This window comes from Oryzias latipes, chromosome 3 (genome assembly GCF_002234675.1).
Source record: "Oryzias latipes chromosome 3, ASM223467v1".
Lineage (NCBI taxonomy): Eukaryota > Metazoa > Chordata > Actinopteri > Beloniformes > Adrianichthyidae > Oryzias > Oryzias latipes.
In genome coordinates, this window is record NC_019861.2 from 34,256,364 (window position 1) to 34,276,994 (window position 20,631).

Below are 20,631 nucleotides of genomic sequence, written 5' to 3' on the forward strand. Positions count from 1 at the left end.
GTTATGTTTGTCATTTTATTCTAAACAGAGACGAAACTGATAACGAAACTTTAAGGGAAAAGATTCAAATGAACACATTGATATATGTATGATAAACAATTAGATAGATTTTTCCACACTCCATAACAGCAGGTGGCAGTAATGCACATGGACGCTGTGTGCCATCCACCATAAAACTACACAAGAAGAAGATTTCCAATTTCTTTTTTTTTTTGCCTGCACAAACTTAAGGCCGTATGTACTGTCTTTGTTGTGTTCTGAGTCAGAACATACTGTGTTTCATTGAACTCACAGTCTCTTGGGAGAACTTTGTAGACTGGGTCTATGAAAGAACAAAAAAAAAAAACATGAATTAACAGAGTTGGCGGCCAAAGCAGAGGAATGTGGATGAGTCTTCCTGATGAATATTATTGGCTGGAGGAACCTAAATCAGGTCATTAACAAAATGGGCGACGCTGCTGCTGGCTGTGGTTAGTTCTTTAAGAAAAAAGAGAAAGTATGCTGTGGGAGTCAGATGAGTACGAAAGCTAAAAGTCTCTGTGCTGTGTTGTATTATACACTTAATTAAGAAAAACATATTTCAGAAATGATTCTATAATTAAACATTTCATGTAATTATTTGAGCGATACCCAAATTCCCAATATTGCCCACCCCTACTGGGATACTTTTTTTTGGTGTTTGCTCATTGCTTCTTGTGGATACTGGCGTTGGCAAACAGTCTAAGTGCCAAATAGGGCGAGTTTGGTCTGTTCTGACTTTCTCCACTGGCCTGTTTGCCATTTCGTTCACTTTCATTCTCCATCTCTCTTTCTATACTTGTTCTTGTCTCTATCTGAGAGACTCACTAATCACAGTAGTTTTTATCACTAACGAGTTGGAAGTGTTGTGATTGCTTGTTGCTGGCTGATTCTCAACCTGTGTTTACAGAGCTGGGAGTATGGATGCAGAAAGATGCGTGAAAGATCTCAGACACCGGACGCCCCGTTGAGTCTTCGCTCGACAAAATACCCCCACGTCCACAACAGGTATGCTTTTTTTTTTACAGTGTGGAACATAAATATTATTTATTTGTGTAAAAAGATGCTGCTATCAATGGGCCTCACCAAAGTATGACAATGCAGCCTGATGTAAATTTTGATGTTGACCAGAATATCTTTACATTTCTCCCAGATTTAAAAAAAAAAAAGAAAATGGTTGTCCTTTATTTCTTCTTTTTTCTAGCTGACTATTTTTGGCACATACATTTTTTGCACTGACGCTTGTCTATTTTTGGTGTTTTCAACACTTGTAGCATTTTTTTGATGATTGAGGACAAATACAAAGAAAATTAAGATTAAAATTGCATTTCTGAGCATTTCTTTATTGAAATCGTTGTGAACCAAGAGTAGATGACAAAATGTGGTTTGAAAAAGCCTGAAGTTGTGATGTAGAAACCATGTTGGGCGGGCCACAAGCTCCCTGCTCTGCTTCATTCCAATGCATCCACTTGCAGACAATTGGATCTGTGCACATATTTGTTTCCCTCCTCTGACGTCTGGCTCAAACTACATGGCTGGATTGCTCCAATATTGCGTTCCATTTTATTTTTGCACTGGTTACGTCAGGTTAGGCTTGTAAAGGGTTGTAAGTGTGAGAGAGCATGGAAACGGAGAGCTTTCAGGAACGGGAGGGGAAGGGGGCACAGGCTGGCTTTGCACCAACACCCCTGTCCACAACTCAGAGGTGAATTTCTAATGAGCTACTGCCGCTCTGCAGAAAAAGGACACAGTCTTTCTAATTTTGAAAAAAAAAAACAAAAAAAAAAAACGGCGTAATCTTAAAAGACCACCTTTGAAAATAGATCAAAACAGGATTGGAGTGGGTCTTTAAAGAATGTCAAAGTACAAAAAAAGTGAATAGAACAGAAACAATTTGATGCTTTTCACAAACAAAGAAATGTCATATGTGCTAACATGCTAACTTTATCCTCGTGAACACAGGATGTGCTGTGTTAGCACTGCTGTCCAAATGCAGCCTCTGGCCACGAATGTTGCTGTGGACTCTTTCCTGTTTTTAGAAGCTGGAGCCTGAAATATTGCAGTCATTTCTGACAGAGAACGTCATAATTATCCAAAAAAGCAGTCGCACCACTGCACTGGCTGGCATTTTTCTGTTACCTTAAATATGGCCACTGTTGAGTCATTCCCACACCGCAGCAGTATATGTTGGGTCTGACAAACACGTACTTTCTTTTGTCTGTTTGTTTTTAAAAAAAAATTTACATGTAAATTCAGCTAAAAATAGTATATTACCTGCACAACAGCTCTTCTTATCTGAGCCCTTTTTTTAAAAAACTAATTATTGCTAATAGAAAATTAAAGGGCTCAGATGTGAACGCTCCCAGGCGAGACACCTTTCGCAGAGGGAAAACCAGGGAGAAAGAAAGAGCGAGGGGCATCTAAACACCAGTGCAAGAGCAATATAGGAGAGGATGAGCCTCTCTGTCTCTTGCGTAATGAAGAATGACTGAGAGGAATTGCATGGGCCAACAGCATCTGGAGATGGGGCCATTGCTATGCACAGAGCGTTTCATTTCAGACGGAACAAGCTGAGACCTGGAGCGTGCGAGGTTAGACTGCAAAAAGACAAGCGGAGCAGGAGGGTAAATGTCTCTCCTTTTCCCCCTAAATGACACGGTTCATTCAAACAAACAGGGCTCTCTCAAGGACAATGGCAGCACTAATTAAAGAAAAAAAGGAGCGGTAGACTTTGATGGTCAAAAGAAGAAGCGCTGCTGCTATCATTACCCTTTAAATAGTTGAGAGACAGAGAACGCAGCAGTATGAAGCCATCCTTTTTGAGTATATCTTAAATGACAACCACTAAAGGAAGATGGCTCTTGCTGAGATTTCCCTGGTGTATAAAGCAGGAGGGGTTTGAAAAGCAATAAATATGAAAGTCGTTTTTGTTCTAACTCTGTAATTCTTCAAAACATTTCGCAAATGCATGAAACGTTTAGTTTTCACAGCTGGCAACATAAAACTGAGCTGCCTGGAATCTTTTTTTTCTTTTTCTGTTTCATAAAAAAAGTGCAGATAAGCTCAGCAAGAACCACAGCAAAATGAAAAAACACAAGAAGAGTTTTGAGCGGATAAGAAGGAATGCGTGCAATTTATGGAAATAGAGCTCTGCGGCTGCACATGCACCTGAGCACACGCTTTAGATGTGTTTGATGCACGGAGTCCCTGCAGAGCAGCGGAGCTTGTTATGTGGAGGGATAACGAAGTGAAGGCTGCTGCAGGCCTTTCTACTCTCCATGTTTCAATCCTGATAACCACAATCATTTATTCACATCAAGAGGCTGCTTTGTAAAGCACCCAAAGGTGTTGCATCTGAGTTTATTTATTTGTAAAGCATTCCCACTGATCCTTGAACAAGTGGCTGTATTTTATTTTATTTTTTTTCTTCATACGCCGTCAGCAAGGTGCACTGAAGCACTTCTGCACTTGACAACATTCTTACACCACTGAGGTTAGTATCCATTAATAGCTTCAATATGACACTTTTTTTCCTTGATTAGAAGTCCTTTACGCTGAAATGATTCCATTCATTGTGAGAGGAGGAATAATTAAAGCTAAATTAAAGTTAAACTCACAAAGGATTTCTCTTCTAATTGGCCATATGTGCTACAAAGAAATGTTTAATCTTTTTTTTTTCTTCCCTTTTGTCTTTTAAAAGCAGATGTGCGAGGTCTAAGGCTTTTTTGGCCACAGAGACCCAGCATGTACCCCTTGGTGGTTTCAGCTATAATTGCTATACCTTGTCCTATACTATTATAGTCCACGCTAAGGTTAAAAGCTGAAGTAAAGTTAAAGTCTTCTTTTCACCAAGTCATTAGTGTGAACTCAGCTGTCAACAGGCTGTGTGCACACGTTTGATGTTTGGGGGAGTGGTTAGTTGGCCGTTCAAATCTACAGAAAGGCAACACTGCTCTTATTTGTTTGATTCTTAATATTGGGTAACCCCAAACTTGTCTTCTATTACCTAGTCTAGTAAGTGTGCGCAATTTCAACAGATTAGTGATCCCTTAAATGTTTCGCAGACCAAAGTTAAGTCACAGAAGAAGTGTGTTGTCTGAACAGAAGCGGAGTTGATTTGCATCCGTTTCTGACATGTTTGCAGCAGTTGTTGGTTTTTGATGGGTGGTGCATGTGCATGCAGAGATTGCAGCACAGGAGCAAGTATTAAAAACTTAGAGGGACCCCAAACGGGCCACCTGGCTGTGTCATACTTACTCAGGAGAACAATTCACCCTATGAATGTAAATTCTAAACTGGTATAGATTTCTATATTTCATGTTATTTTGCTCTCTCCATGGCTGCACGGACTCCAGCTTCCTCACACCGTCCAAAAACATGCTTCATAGGTTAATTGGCGACTCTAAATTGTCTATAGGTGTGAGTGAATGGGTGTGTGATTGCGGCCCTGCGACAGACTAGGACCTGTCCAGGGGTCAATTTTCACTTCACGCTCTGGTGAATTGCAGGCAGATTTAGACTTGATCTGAGATTCTTTCAGAACCTATGACTCGGTTCAAGCACAAGCAGTTGTCCACAGCCAAAAGATAAGATATTTCTCATCCTTCCTTCATGACATTCTCATCTAATGACAAACAAAGTTAAGCCGTTATATGGGAGCTACTCGCCCCGCCCTGGTGGCCCTCATTGGCTGAACGGTAGCTATGCCCCCAAAGCTACCATTTTATTTTTTAGTTCCCTGGGTGTGACAAACAGGTCTAAGTAATTTTTAGAAGAATTGGCAAAAGTTAATTTTCGGATTTCCTCTGCAACTGAGGTTGTTTGTTAACCACGCCCACATCCCTAATATGTTCGTAAGGTATGTTGTATCGTTTTGTTCAGCTTGAGTCAACAATTCATGTGTTAAATGTTTACAGTGTTTGGTTAAAAAAGGTGTAAGCAATGGTGGAATGCCACTTTTTTTAAGCTTAACGCTGTTAAAAATCTACGACTTCTAATTCCAAATTTTTCCCCCAAGAAACTTCCTAATCAAGCCAATTAGAAGAGAAATGAAAAAGCTGCCCAAAATTCCTTTTTAGCGGGTACAAGGTGCAAATTTGGGTGTTTTTTTTTGTTTATGTGGCGGGGGTGAAATTTTGCTGAAAGCCGCATTAAGAGCAAAAAATTTTAAAAACGATCTGGTTGTTGCCGTCCAGTAATATTGCAGAGATGCTGGGCCACAGATGAGCTGATTATTTTTTTCATAAGTTCAGCTCCATTTAATGTGCTTTACTGAAATCCTGTTAAGCACAGGAAGCTGTAAAAATATAAAGTCACTTTGTGTCACATCGGTTTTAAAATGGAAGGGTTATTGATCAAACACCTCAGTCAGATCAAAGCAGGGATTTGACGGATTCAAAAACCTGTGCTGTAAAAACTTCCCCTCATTCTCATGCCTTTTGAGTCTCGTTCTTCCCACAAGTCCTGGAATCTAACAGTCCTCAGACTATCCGCAGCAATCTCCGTTGCAGTTTGTCTGCGGTTGAGATGTAATTTGTTGTTTGTTTTTCAATGGCTTTCTGTGGGGCCTTATTACAAACTGCTCTGGCTCCCTGGATCCCTCTGTACGGGCAACATACTAAGTGCTCTATTATTGTGCTGCTGCAGTGTGAGATCTTATTGTAACAAGAAACTCCAGGAAATTCTTACATTATAGACCAGACTTCCACCCGGCAGAGACTGCTGGAATTCTTTTTCCTGTTATCTGGATGTGTTTAACCATCATTTCAGTCTGTAATTCCGCGTAAGCGGTTGTTTCAGGACACGAGGAATCCTCTGTGACTGCACAGAGAAGGCCGACATGAATAGAGATTAGTTCTGTTTCTTCATCTTTGATGTGGGGATCCAAAGGCCCAGCCAGCACTTTCAAATGACTGTCACCTGCTGTGCTGCTGTATATCCTCCAGGGATGCTGTGATCACTGGCAGGTTGCTACAAATCAGACATACTCTTGACTAGCTCTCGACGATAGACCTACAGCCTCTTGAGGAAAAAGCTGTTGTTTTTTTCCAGTTATCTATCTTTTAATGTGGATCAAACCATTGCACATTCAGGCATCAATACAGTATATGGCTGATTTAAAAGCACCGGCCAAACTTCAAGATCTTCTGAAAATTACAAATGATTTCCGAGTCACAAGGGCAATTTCTGCGCATATTGGCATCTCAGTTGCAGCATCTTTTCTTATTTCCCTAATAGAATTATGTAAATGAAGTTGTGTTGCAAACGAGCTCTGAAAAACGCAAGCAAATAGCTCCTTCATTACCTATTACAAGTGCAAATTGCCTCAGCTTTGAAATTAATCCACCAAGGCTGGCACCTTTGCACCCTAAAGCCTTTTCATAAACTCAACATTCTCTGATCTGATCCCACATTTCCTTATCGGACTTTCTTGGGCGAAAAAAATGAAAAAAATCTCCGCTCCCTTACTTGGCTCACTGTGTACAATGCTGCGAATCAGCAGGAAAAGTCACCATGAGAAGTATTTTTGGGGGCAAAGGTGGGTGGATTAGATGCGACAAACTTCAAATCGTAAGCAGGCAAATATTGGAGGGATTTGCATGTCATTTACACGCCCGGGGTGATGTCAGAAACAGGAAGATTACTCCTTATTATTAGTTACAGATAACTTGATGCTGGGATGAGTCTGGCTCTGTTCATTCCTAAAGGGGGAAGGCTGGGTTTAGAAAATTTAATGCAATTTCTTTAAAATAAAAAATAAAAAACAATAATGAAAAAAAACATTTTGAAAATGAAAAAAGAAAAAACTCAGATTTTAATGAAAGCTTTGTCCTGTAATATTTTATCAGGTTTGTGAAACAACTATTTGATGGTCCTGACTTATATTTTTATGATTGAAATGTATCAGAAAAGCAAAAGTAACACTTTTAGGCTTTAAAAGGAACAGTGTTTTTTTATAATAAATCTACTAATAATCATTTATACAAAACATTTGGCTTTTGGTGTGAAAATCAAATATTTTTACTACCAACAGTCAATGCAAGCAACCTGGTGGAAAAAATAAAATGTCTTACAAATAATTGGAATATTTAAAAACTCCTATTAGAAGCGAATGAAAATGTTTAAACTCCATCTACGATCTCTGAGAAGAGTCTCAATCATTTGGGTCATGTTATCTGTTTCTGCCCCTCGGGGCAACAGAGGCAGCTACTTGGATGAGCAGCTGAAGGTCTTGCAGATTAACCTTTTAAGGCTGGTTGCCCTGAAGAAAAGAATCCCATGATAACCTCGTAAAATCTGGGGGGAAATTTTGGCATGAACTCGTCTGGCGTTCACAAACAAGTTGTGCAACACCCATGCATGCTGCACTGGGTTTCAGGACACTGCAAATCCTTACTGCTTGCTTGCTTTTTCTTCCAGTTGATAAAGTTACCTTATGTCACTAAGTTCTAACAAAGTTGTTTAGTATTTCTCAGTTTCTGACTCACAGAAAAAGTGATGTTCAGAATACGCTGTGACTTCTGAGGCAGCAAAACAAGCAGACAAACTCTGAAAAGTTTTTCTGAAATGAATCTCAATTCTTTAGGGGTTCAGTGTGATATTCTCTGAAAAATAGTGGCTGTTTACATTCCCCTTGTTCTGCTAATAGAGACCTTATTCTAATAATGTGTCAAATAGGATCCAGCAGGAATGTTCCCTTTCATTGTTTCCTGATGATATTCTGACAATTTAAGCGACGTAATGAGCTGTGTGACGATTGTCGGCATTTATTAAACTTACTTATATGTAAACAAAGATGCTTTGGTTATTTGGAAGTTAAGCCACAAAGTTATTAGTTTTAAAGTATTCATTTCTTCAGAAAACTCTCTCAGTTGATTGCTAAAATCATAAAAACCATTAGAACCTAGTTGTTGCCCTGGTCCGTGGCGACCAGTTTAACGTTACAGTATTTTCAGGGACAAACCTATGTGAGTCTAAAGTGGACATCAAATTCTTTTCAGTTTCCTTTAACATTTATCCTTGTTCCGGCTGTGGCCGTATTTGATTTGGATTTCTTTTTGTTCTATATTTTGTGTATGGTATTTTTGTATCAGAGTGGGACCTCTGAGTGGAGACAACCTTCAAAAGCACCATTTGGACCTCCAGCCTGGAGCTTGGCTGCAGCCCGGGCTCCACTGCAGCTTGGCCCTCTTCTCCATTTTGTTTTGTAGTTCTCCAAAAGACTTCTGGTTCGTAGTTATGTTAAGTGAAGCTGTACCATTTCATTTAGTACTTGTTTTCTCCTGTTTCTGTTAGTCCAGGGAGGTTAATGTTTTGTCATTGATTTCCCTTTTCTTTCATTCACAGGTAAGAATACATGTTTCAGTTGGGTTGGGTTGTGTTTATTTTGGCCTTGGTTCACCCTGAAGCAGTTTTGCTTCACTTTTAGTTATTGTTGGTTGTTGTTTATTTATTTGTAACAAAATTTGTTAAATTTTGTATGGAGACGTATGTTTGGTGTTGTTGTTTATCTAAACTTGGTGGCAAAAACATTTACTTTTATGTTATGCCCCTCGATGTACCCCTAGACTCAAAAGGGGTCGTAACAATCCTTATCCTCTGTAAAATATCTGCAGCTGGTTTAAACTTTATTTCTACTCTAGATTTCATGTTGGAATCATTAAAGTGTGATATAAATTTTATTAACTGTCAAAATGGAAACTAAAAAACCAGACGCCATTTTCAGCCTCGTCCAACTTTTGAGGTGTGACGGATTAAAAACAACAACTGGTCACTAAGGCTGGTATTTTTTTTTAAAGTTGAATCCACCGTTAGAGCAACTTTATTAGCAGCATCCTTGTAACCTTAGACAGCTGGTTTCTAAATTAAATACATTAGTATTATTTGTTAAAAGCAGCTTTCTTATATTTTTAAGGCAAAGGCTCTTCTTCCTTTTCCACTATGGCTACACCTTAAAAAAAAAACAAGTTTGGACACCACTACAGCTCCAAATGCCCCTACAATTAGAGGGGTAGGGATAGAATTCCAATTTAGCCTTAGTCAGCAAGTCATCTAAAGCGCCATCATTGATTAATAGTTGTTTTCTCCGTTGACAGAGTTAGTAATCATGACGAACCTCCTCTAAGATGCGGTCAGGAAAAAGGTTAGCCAATTAGATTTTAGAGGTGATCCTGATGTTTTTCTTGAGTCACCCCCAGGATCACATCCATAATGAAAAGAAGGTTCTACTTTGCTTTAGGCTCAGTGTGAGTGCAGATTTCACCTTTACCATTTATAGTTTGTTTTTTTCCCTTTATGCACTCTTTTACTTTTAATCAATTTTAAGAAAATGGAATTTAGCAGCTGCTGTATTTCGTCTTCCCACGAGCAATGCATTCACTAAAGTTTAGGTACTGCCTTCAACCTTTGGTTTTAACAGCATCATTTGATCAATTTGAGTCTGCGACGGGGCTTCAGAGGTTACTGCTTAGCATATCAGCACAGCATAAAAGCTGTTATTAGTTTCCATAATGAAAACTACATTTTTAGTCATTTTGACTTTAAAATTACACAGCACTTATTTTACTTTTTCAGCAAATACACTGTGCCCCGGTTTCTCTAAGTTCAGCGGAGGACACGCATTAGCACCACCATCAATTAAATAAAAAAACAAAAATAGAAGATTTTACCTTTTAAAAGACCAGTTTTGTGAAATGTGAAATTTAAGCGTTACTGTGAACTTAAAGTATGAAATGTTTAACCCTTTAACACCAGACTTTTGGCTCCAGAGTTGGCATTCTTTTGAGTACCAGCCATTGGACCAGACTCCAATGGATTCTAAAGCTGAGAAAAGCAGCCTTGAGTTTATATGAATCACTTTACAGTTGTGAAGATTTTGGATGATCAATATAAATCTAATAATTCTGATCCAAAAAAAAAAGCTTTGCAAAATGTTTTTGTTTTTGCAGCGATATTTTAAATCCGCTTTTCTCTGTGTCAGAACAGTTGAACTGGACTGAATGACCCTTACTCACAATCCAAACAGGAAGTGCTTGTAAGTTATTTTTATTAGGAAATAAACGGCTATCATTCAATCAAAATTCATTCGCTATAACTTTTTTTAACATGTTCTTGATAATCCTCTTTGCATAGTTTTTCTGTCATGTAAATTGTTCAAGTTACAAACTGACCAATCAGGTGCCTCAGTAGAAGAATGTGGTCTCAGGTCATTACATTTGACAGATCTCCTGTAGTCCAAATGATAAGAGGTGTGGCATTCCGACAACTCTCACACCTGATTGACTCATGATTGTAAATGTGAACTGGACAAACGGACCCTGCCTCCAAGAAGCCAAAATCCCATAGACTTCCATAGAGAAATAAAACAACTGTTTCTCAGTCATTCTATTGGTCAGAATAATCATTCTTGCTCTGCTGCCTTTTTAACATCTTCTTGCTAATCCTATTTTTTTTTCATCGTGCTTTTTTTTTTTTTATCTGAAGTTATTCAAGTTACCAATCAGATGCCTCATTAAAAGTGTATGGTGTCCACTGGCCCCACCTCGAACATTTGATTGACACATTCTCTTGAGCCCACTTCCAGTGGAAGGGGTGTGGACTTTGAACATGCACACTCCTGATTGGCAACAGTAGCTGCCCTAGAAACGTCGACTCAGACCAAATACTGTCGTCTGGCTCCAAATGGCGGTCCCCCCGTATAAAGGAAAAATGGGGACTGAATTGGCTTCATTTTGCTGGAGCCGGAGGTAAGGCATTTTCTGTGGGTGACGTCACTCCCGGCTGTGTCCATCTCTATATAGGGTCTATGGATTTGACTAGAGTGGTTGCCATAGAAACAAGGACTCCGATCGAGTTGAACTCAACCATTGCCTACTGATGATTTCTGGCGACGTCCATATCAAAAATAGTGACTGAATAGATTTTATTTTGCTGGAGATGGAAGAAAGCGTTTTTTACAAGGGTGACGTCACACTCACTCACTCCAGTTCTCACAAATAGTCTATTTGAGAACCCCTTAGAATTAAAATAACTGTATAAATGGTCTAGGGGTTTCAGTAGTTCATAGTGTATGTGGCATTTCGGTGTCGCCTCCCCGGATGTTAAATGGTCACCTGAAGCCTACACTTCCAGGACATTGTTATTGATGCAATAATCTGTGCATTCCGAAAATATTATTTTCTGTTCGCTGACGTTATTTGGTGGTTTGCGCATGACCTAACCATCCAGGAACATTGGAACATTTAAGCATTTAAGGCTTGTAAAAAAGTAAAGTTATTAAAATGATTAATATAAACATTGAAATCAAAGTTTTTGTTTGTTTTTTAATCAGGTTAAATTGTCATCTTACAGCCCAGTTCGATTAAGTAGAGATGGATTAGATCCTAGAGGTTTTTGGTTTATTTTCAAGCTGGAATTGTTTTTTTTGCTTCATCTGACTATTTTAAGAACTCAGTTTTAACAGCTGGGTGTAAAAGTATATGCCATCTGTTTATTTTCAGTACAACTGTCACTTTTTATGCACACGTAGACACAAAGACAAATATATATTTTTTCCTACTGACTACATACAAAAAAAAAAGCTCCTGCAGCAGTGGATCTGATTTGCAGCGACTGTTGGTTTTTCCATCCGTGATTGTGCATTTGCATAATGGAATTATGGGCTCAGCCCTGCTACGTCTTTAGTGGACCATTAGGCGGGCCTTCACTGGACTGTAATTAGTGGCTTCTGCCCTTCACCTTCATTAGCATGCAAATGAAAATTCTGAACACCAAGAAATATTTGGCACATCAGAAGAAAAATGCCAAAGTGATTAACAGGCAATCTGAAGTGGAACTGTCTTTCTCTATCCATCAACGTTTGGAGGACTCCAAATGAGACATTGCTCAGAGCCGCGGTACTAACAGGTTGATCTGGGCAGGCTTTTGAAGTGAATTGTGATGACATGACTGGTGATGTACAGTTCATTCTGACCAAAGGTTCTTTGTCCTTAATCAGAGAAAAATGAAGCAGCTGTTTTGCCTGGAACAATGCAGCCTTTCATCTGGAACGTTTTCACAGTCCTCCACCTTACAATGAGTGCCGCTTCTCTCTGCCTTTGCTTTACAAACCCCACCTCTTAGACCCTGCACTTGCACTTATCAAGCATCCAGTATCATTTGCAATTCTAATGCGCTCATTTGAATTAAACGCTGATTAGCATGAATACAATTGAACTTTGAAGACGTGTCAGACAAGACCCTGCCAAAAGCGGCCTTGACATAAACGCTACACATTAATCATAGAGGAAGGCCACTGATCTGCTGAGTGAAAACATCCTTTAAGTGAGAGAATATGTGAGGAATCAATGAATCCTGGTGGTAACCCGCCTTTACTTAATCCCGCCTAATTATGGCTCCAATGCCAAAGCAGAGAGGGAAGGGTGAAGGATGCAAAAATACTATTAAAGGAAAACTGTAATTGATTAAAATATGCAGATGCTTTCTTTAGTATGGAGGTTTGCACCAATCATCTGCATCTTAAGTTTTAATTTGTTGACCTTTATTGCATTTCACATCATTTTCAGTGATGTTTCTGTATAGAAAAAAGCCAGATGACAAAAAAAAAATGGAAACGTTATTTTCTTCTATGACTCACCAGTTTGTCAGGTCTTTGTGCCACAAACAGTACAGTTTACCGTCAATTATTAATCAGAATAAGCACTTCAATGTTTTTCAGCAGCAAAAAAAAAGCCCTCAATGAAAATTGTAAGAAAAGCGAATCACCGGGGTAAACGAGAAAAAACGAAAGTAGATATAAATACGCACAATGGTCTCTGAACCGTATGCAATCTGAAACATATCATTAGTTGATTAGACACTTGTCTGTAATCAGCCTGGTATTCAAATTAGGTTCATATGGGATAATTCTGGGGGTCTTAAGGCCACAGTTTTGTTTCCATTGGCAGCGCTCTGTGCCAGCGCGGGCGTGTCTCCTTGGCCTTCGTCCGTCCTGTGCATCTGATGGAACAGATTTGCTTGGTCATAGCAGAGTTAAGCTGTCTCAACAGTTTGTGTGACAGTCCGTGTTGTTTGGACAGCTTATGTGGGCAAACATGACCTGGCATGCTTGGTTTTTTTCTAGCTGCTAGCTGTAGTTCTTCATTTAAATCAGTCTGCAGCTTTAAGCTGAGGACTACGGCTTCACTCTGCACCAAAAATCAACTCTTTTCCCAAAGCGTTTTGCTGTTATGCTGAGGTGCAGGTTCTCCTCTTGAGTAGGTGTAAGTAGAACATTTGGGTTTCATCTACTATAGAGGTTTTTAAGAAATAAACTTAAAACGCATCTTTTTGGTAAAGCTTTTACATAGTTTTTACTTGTCCACGTGTTTTCATTTTATTATATAAATCTTAACAATTACTTCAATTTTTTCTCGATTGTACTGGTGGGATGTGTTGGGTTTTATGTGTTTTTATTCTTTATTAGTAGTATTAATTTTACTATGTTTACTATTTAAGTACTTTTTTTTAATCTTACTACAACTTACTATCTTATTATTATGGGAAGCACTTTGAGATCCTCTGTAGCATGAAAAGCGCTATACAAATAAAGTTGAATTTAATTGAATTATTAATGAGATAACTAAATCAATTGAAGTCATTAGCCTCCCAAATACTACTGATACTGCTGCTGATAAGGAGCAATGCCCCTTTCTATTCATTCTTCAATCAGTAAAAAGAGGATTACTTTTCTATAATTTTCAGCATTCTCTCACTTGTTCCTGAACACCCAGCGTGTTTTTCCAGAGAGTCGTACTTTTGTCAGATTTAACGTTTAAGATGCATGTAGTGAACTTCTTTGAGTTTTGCCGCTCTCATCCAGAAGTGAATCAAATTAGCTGATGCTTGTTACACAAAGATTTTGTAAATCTGTTGTATGACAATCATGTAAATCACATCATGCCTTACAGCCACAATATTGTGGGTAGATACAGGCTATCTGTGGGGGAAACATGGTCAAACCGGCACAGGGCATACAGGTGGCCTGCAGGACATTTCAAGGTCATAGACCTCTCAGTGAGCCTGTAGAGAGAAAGTGTTCATGCACATTTTTTTCTAGTAGTATGCTGTGGGTGACAGAAGCCATAGTATATGAGACAGCGCCGTGTTGTAAGGAATTTTCCTTTCTCACACCCCCCCCCCCCCCCCCCCAAATCCTGCACATTGTTTAAGGAACCCATAAGTGCTATTCACTTGAGAAGTGTTTGCTCTTCAGGGGCTCCTTGCATCCAGCCCAACTGTTAGAAACAAGGAAATTAGACAATCAGTAGTCTGTGTGGGCATTCTAGAATCACATGCTCAATACCTGCATGTGGCCTTAGTGCACACTCAATAAAGAGCCAGGGCTCAGTGGCATAAGGGCGTTGTACAAGAGCATCACCCATATGTCATTAAATGAGTGCAATCTTCATTACCCTCACGAATACTTTAGGATACACTGTTCACACGGACAATCATTGTGCACTCCGTTTTTAGGACGTCCCTTGAGGTGCAAGACACACCTGTGCTGCCCCAGGATGCGACCGCTCCTCCATATGACCTCCACTGGCCCAAACAACCCATAAACCCACAGTCCCCATACGGGTGACTGAAAGCTTCTTCATCCAGCTTCTTCATTTATCACCAATCATCTGTGTCTGCTTTCATCCGTTTGTTGCATCTTCTTCTATCATAGTTTCCCCCTTCTTGTCTTCAATCACTGTACATTCATGAACCTTTATATAATATGCATCTATGTCAATTTTATGAACAATAACTCTGAAAAAGAAACAGGAAAGAGCTGAAAAATGAAGATGATTCAACTAAACCGCTCAAATTTGCACACGAGGGAAGCGTATGGCTATGATGATGACTGCAATCTGCCTTTAATGCACCGCTGAAGAGAAACGGCGGGTGATTTTTGCAGCATTCAAAGTAAAACACAACTTATTTTGACATTTCAGAAACTGCTGGACTGCAATTTGATCAATGTTCAGCGATGCTGCAGCCTTTCATTCTCAACTTCCCATCTTCCCTCAGAGTGTGACTGCCTTTGTCTGCATGCAGTCCACAGGCTGCTCTGGACATGGACAGCATGTCCGGATCGTCGGCGAGCGTTCATCCCTCCTCCAGCTTTCGTGCTTCCACCCTGGCATTGTTCGGGGCCAGAGGGATAATGTTGTCTGCATGTCTTTCCCTTTTCCCTTTACGTTTCCTGTCAACCCAGAATATCGAGAATATCCAGAGGAAATTTTTGTTTCATCTGACAAAATTGTCCATTGAAACTGATGGACAAATGCATGAAGCTCAGTTTGTCACAGATCAAAGGGGAGGAAAACTTTGACCTCATAACTTTTTAATCACAACTTTCTCTGCAGAAGGATTCGTTCAGCTAAAAAACTGACTTCAACACTGTAAATTAGCAGCTTTTTCTAAAAACTGTTGATGAATTATAACTATTAACAACCAATTAAGTCTTTATAATAAATAACAGAATGGCCATACAAAATCCAAGTGTTTTAGGAGAAAAGCAAAGTTAATTTGTGCTTTTTTAAAACAATGACAATAATTAATTAAACCACTTACTCCCCCTTTATAATAATAATTCAATGTGTCTTTTTTATAAGAAATACGGCAAAAAGTAATTCAAAATATACTCATTAAATAGTGATGTTTTGGCTCATTTTTAAGGTCATTTGTAATCTATAAGCTGTGACTTGTAAGCTAATGGAAGCGTTGTCTTTAGAATTCGAATTCATGGGATTTTATTGGTATTTTCACTGTGCTAAACACCAGTTTTTACACAGAACAAAAGAGCTGTGGTGAACCTTGCAGGAACAAAAATAAATAAATCACTGTGCAGGTGAAGAGCAAGAGGAAACCTTGTTTGGCCTTTGGAAACCTCCTCTTTGGCCTTCCTCTAGACCTTTAGACTCAGCATCCTTCTACCAATAGATTCAACGTCTCTCCTCTTGACGTGTCTGAACCATTTAAGTCTGACTTTATCTGCAAAACCTGTCACATGTGCTGTTCCACTGATGTCCTCATTCCTGATCCGATCCATCCTGGTCCCTCCCAAAGAGAACCTCAGCATCTTCATCTCTGCTACCTCCAGCTCTGCTTCCTGTCTTTTCCTCAGAGCCACTGTCTCTAGGTCAAACAACATGGCTGGTCTCACCACAGTTTTCTACACCTTTACTTTCGTTTGAAACTTCTATCACACCTGCCACTTTTCTCCAACCCTTCCAACCTGCCTTCTTCACTTCTCTTCTCTCCCCATTACTCCAGATTGTTGACCCAAGATACTTCAAATCCTCCACCTTCTTTATCTCTTCTCCCTGTAACCTCACTCTCCACTTGGGTCTCTCTCATTCGCACACATGTACTCTGTCCTACTGCGGCTAACCTTTATTCCTCTCCTTTCCAGGGCAAACCTCCACCTCTCTAGCTTCTCCTCCACCTGTTTCCTGCTCTCACTACAAATCACAATATCGTCTGCAAACTTCATAGTCCCTTCCTGTCTGGTGTCCTGGTGATTCCTGTCTAACCTCATCTGTCACCCTGTCCATCACAAAAATTTAGAAAACAACCTTAAGAGGCGACTAAGAAATTGAGTTGATTGATTTTTTTTTATTTGACTGGTTTATTTCAATCAATTTTCAGGGATAAAAACAAAGGAAAAAGACATCAAAAGAAATGTGAGATAGTAATTCATAAGTTGATCATAAAATAAAATAAAATGATATCTTGACATTATAGGTTAATAACTAAGACAACTAAAAAATAAGCAAAACATTGAAATAAAGAACAAAGCAATGCAACAAACTGTAGAACAGACCTGCTGCAGATCTATCAGCTTCTGTTGCTGCTCTGAAAGCCTCAGTTTTTTGTTTTTCATGTTTAAAGTTTGTGGCCAAGTGTTAGGATTTTAAAAAGTCTGCCAACAAAAAGCTACAGTAAACATTTCTAACAGTAAAAAAAAAGTTGATCAAAAGTGAGATCAGCTGCCAAAACCTTATTTGATTTTAAGACATTTAGGAGTGTGGCAGATGAGACTTTAAATTCAAAAAAAGAAACGTAAACATTTAAGAACAGGATTAGTCTACATTGGGTTTACACTTAAGGAAGAAAATCCGTTACCAGAAAATCAGAACAGTTTTGTGTTTTAGTGGATCAGAGGAAAGTGTGTGTGACAACAGTAGGTTGATGAGACCTTTCACATCTAATTATGTAATCCCACACAACAGCATTGATTTTCCGTTCATTCAGAAAGCTGATGAAAAATTTCTATTAACTGATATTTTATCATTGTTAAACCATTGTAAACCGTCCTTTTCACAGTGCTGGAAGTTTGATGGACGAGTCCGGCTTTAGCGGCTGCCTTGATACTCGGAGAATGATGCTTGTCTGTGTTTTGGCTTGGGGGGGGTTGTTCAGGATGATGGGCAAATTAAACGGCGACCAGACAATTTTTTGACATTGGTCAGTGGCTACACGGGCAAAGGTTGCGCGGTGGTAGTTCGTGACAAGTGGATGGCAGGAAAGGCAGCAGCGCGATAATTGACCTATAGGAGAATCTCCAAGGTCCCCAAAACTCGTCTGATGATTGGACAATTTCTGACTGCCGTCCCCCCTGTCCCCATGCTGCCGTCCCCACTTCCACAGCACAATTGATAAAACAATACGGTAGTAATGTGGGCTGTTGACAGGGGCTGGGGGCAGTGATGGTTCTACACTAACTTACTCCCCAGGCTTGTGACCCCCACCCCTTCGCACACACACAATTTGACAACACCCTTTTGTCCATTGATCCATCTTCCTCCGCTTATCTGGGACCAGGTCGTGGGGGCAGCAGTCTAAGCAGAGATGCCCAGACTTCCCTCGCCCCGGCCAGACTTCCTCCAGCTCCTCTGGGGGGAACCCGAAGCATTCCCAGGCCAGCGAGAGATGTAGTCTCTCCAGCGTGTTCTGGGTCTTCCCCGGGGCCTCTGTCCAGTGGAACATGCACGGAACACCTCCCCAGGGCATCTGGACTAGATGCCCGAGCCACCTCGATAGGCTCCTTGCGATGTGGAGGAGCAGCGGCTCTACTCCGAGCTCTCTGCGGGTGACCAAGCTTCTAACATTATCTCTAAGGAAGCGCCCAACATCCCTACGAAGGAAGCTCATTTCACCTGCTTGTTTTCGGGACCTCGTTTTTTCATCTTTTTGTGTTCCCTATTTTTATTTGTCCATTTTACACAAAAAATGCATGAATTTATTATAAGCGTATTAGGCGTGTCAAACTCACAGGTGGCCTAAATCCAAAACAGGCTTTAGGTTGTGGGCCAAACAAGATAAACATTTATTGAACACACTAAAGCTAAACTTTTAAAACTTTTGAACCCACGTATTACGTGTGCTTTCTTCGCCGTTTGCTCAAGGAGAAGGAAAGCTGAGCTCTTGCTAAACTTCACCATGCTGGCTGCAGGTTTCCATCAGAAAAGGTGTAGCAGCACAGTCCTGGAAATCAAGCTGTGTGTTTTTTACACAATCAGTGGAGATAGGCTTTTTCCGTCTGCCACTGCAGCGAGAAACCGAATGGCAGGATATATATTCTAAAAACAATTAAGTATGAAATAGGGAAAGCATATAAAGCTGTGGTTAGTGCATGTCTGTGATTTGTCTTTGAGGACCTGGAACCACCAATTAAAACGGATGACAAAAGCCTGAGGAGCAGTTTCTTCTCTATGCTTCTGGGAGTTCATCTGAATTTTTCTGTTTCACCCACTGCATTAGTGACATTTGGTGACCGCCTTCTTCTGTCAAAAAGGTTTTGTTTGTTTTTTTTAAACTCAAAGGATTTCAGAGAAAAGTGTTTATGGACATGATGCTCGGGAAGCCACAGCTGACTTTAATCGCCTCTGGACTGCCCACACTCACTTAAAAAAAGAGGCCAAAGCGAACATAATGATTTCACCGAATTAAATGAGTAAGAAATGTTGGCATCAATCAGTCTTTGAATGGCCTCTCATTATGGAATTAAGCTGGTCGGGTCAGGAAGAAGTATTCATTCATCCTCCGCAGTTCTACTGAAGCAAATCTAGTTAAAGGGAATTTTAGGTCCGGTGGGTACATTCTGTTTCATTATTTATATATTTATTTTCTAAGAACCAATTGCATCGTTGCTCAGAGTGGACAGCCCACTCAATAATTCATACAATTAGTTTTTCTCCTTAAGCAAGCTCTGTTGTTCCAGTAACCTGCCCCAACCTTCACACCGGCCCCTGTCTTACTAATCAGCCACCATTGATTTACTGTTGAAACTAATTAAAGGCCCGGCGTGTGCAGTTGATTCCAGGCGTTTATATGTGTCACGAATGCAGGAGCACGGAGGCCTGTGCCACTCTGTCACGCCGCCACTGACAGAGTGACTCGCTTCGCGAAACACGGCAGAGAAGTGTCACCAAGGAGTTTTTCTGCAGCTTCATTGCCACCTGAGCACTGGATTTGAATTGCAGCGAGCCGGCAAAGTGTTTGCTTCCAGTCCAAACTGAAAACAGCTTTGCTTCTGCTGAGGGTTTTTTTACCCATCATTTTTGCTTTTTCTATTTATTATTGTCTTGGTAGACAGTATAAGTAAAAGACAGCAGTTTGTTGTGTTTTTTTTTTGCTTTTATGAGGGGCCGTTACTTTACACCTTATAACTATAGTATAAGGAAGGGATAATGTCTGACGAGTTTCCACCTTCCTCGCTTTACAGTCACAAACCCATTCACCCATTCCCACACACATTCACACACTAATGGCGGCTCCGCTGCCGAACACTGGCGCCAACCGTCCACCAGAGGCAAGGTGGGCAAGATTCAGTGTCTTGCCCTAGGACACATGCCCAAGGATAAATGGAAGGGCAAGGCAGGAATCGAACCTTCTGATCATGGGTCATACCGCCCTACACGGCACCACGGAAGTTTGCCTTTTTTCACAAGAAGCAAACAAATTGATACGCAATCTGACCCACCGTCATGGTAACGGCTAGCAAACCTGCGCCGACTTTTCTCTTCTATGAGGACTAGCCAGCGGAGGAAAGTGTTATAGGCTAAATAACACATTAAATTAAATAAAGCATCAATTCAAATAAAATGTTTACCTTTTACCGCTTGTTTTTGTCCAGATGAAGCAAAAATGTTGTTTCAGTGAAACAAAGTCCACGAGTAGATTCTATATTGCTTTGATTGCAAGAAATGAACTGCTCAATAAAAGTGTATCAACAAACAAACACATGTATTTGTTACTTAATGACAAAAATTATGTTTAAACACTTATTCTCTCTGAATCAAGCAACAAGCAGACAACAGATTAAAATAAAGTCAACATTGATGTTAATAGTAAAATTCTATGGAGTTCCTTTGATGTCATCATAGAGACATTTGAAGGACTGATCTTGTCTACTGTCTTGCTGTTGTGATCCACTGTGTAATAACGTGTGTCCACCTTTGTTCCAAGTTTCTGATGTTCCAATTACCAACTGGACACCCTGCAGCCAATCTGAAGCGAATATTCACCTGGACCGAGATATCATAAAGGTCCTGATTCCGTTATGTATAACAGAATCAGGAC

At 40.0% G+C, this 20,631-nt stretch overlaps 1 long non-coding RNA gene across 1 annotated transcript in view; it reads left to right on the forward strand.

Annotated features, from left to right (window-relative positions):
• The first annotated feature begins 216 nt into the window (after positions 1-216).
• Positions 217-20,631, forward strand: part of LOC110014117 — a 67,250-nt gene continuing 46,835 nt past the window's right edge. Inside the window, exons 1-2 of the long non-coding RNA XR_002289249.2 lie at positions 217-433; positions 929-1,026. This is a non-coding gene — a long non-coding RNA (uncharacterized LOC110014117). The remainder of the gene's footprint in view (positions 434-928; positions 1,027-20,631) is intronic.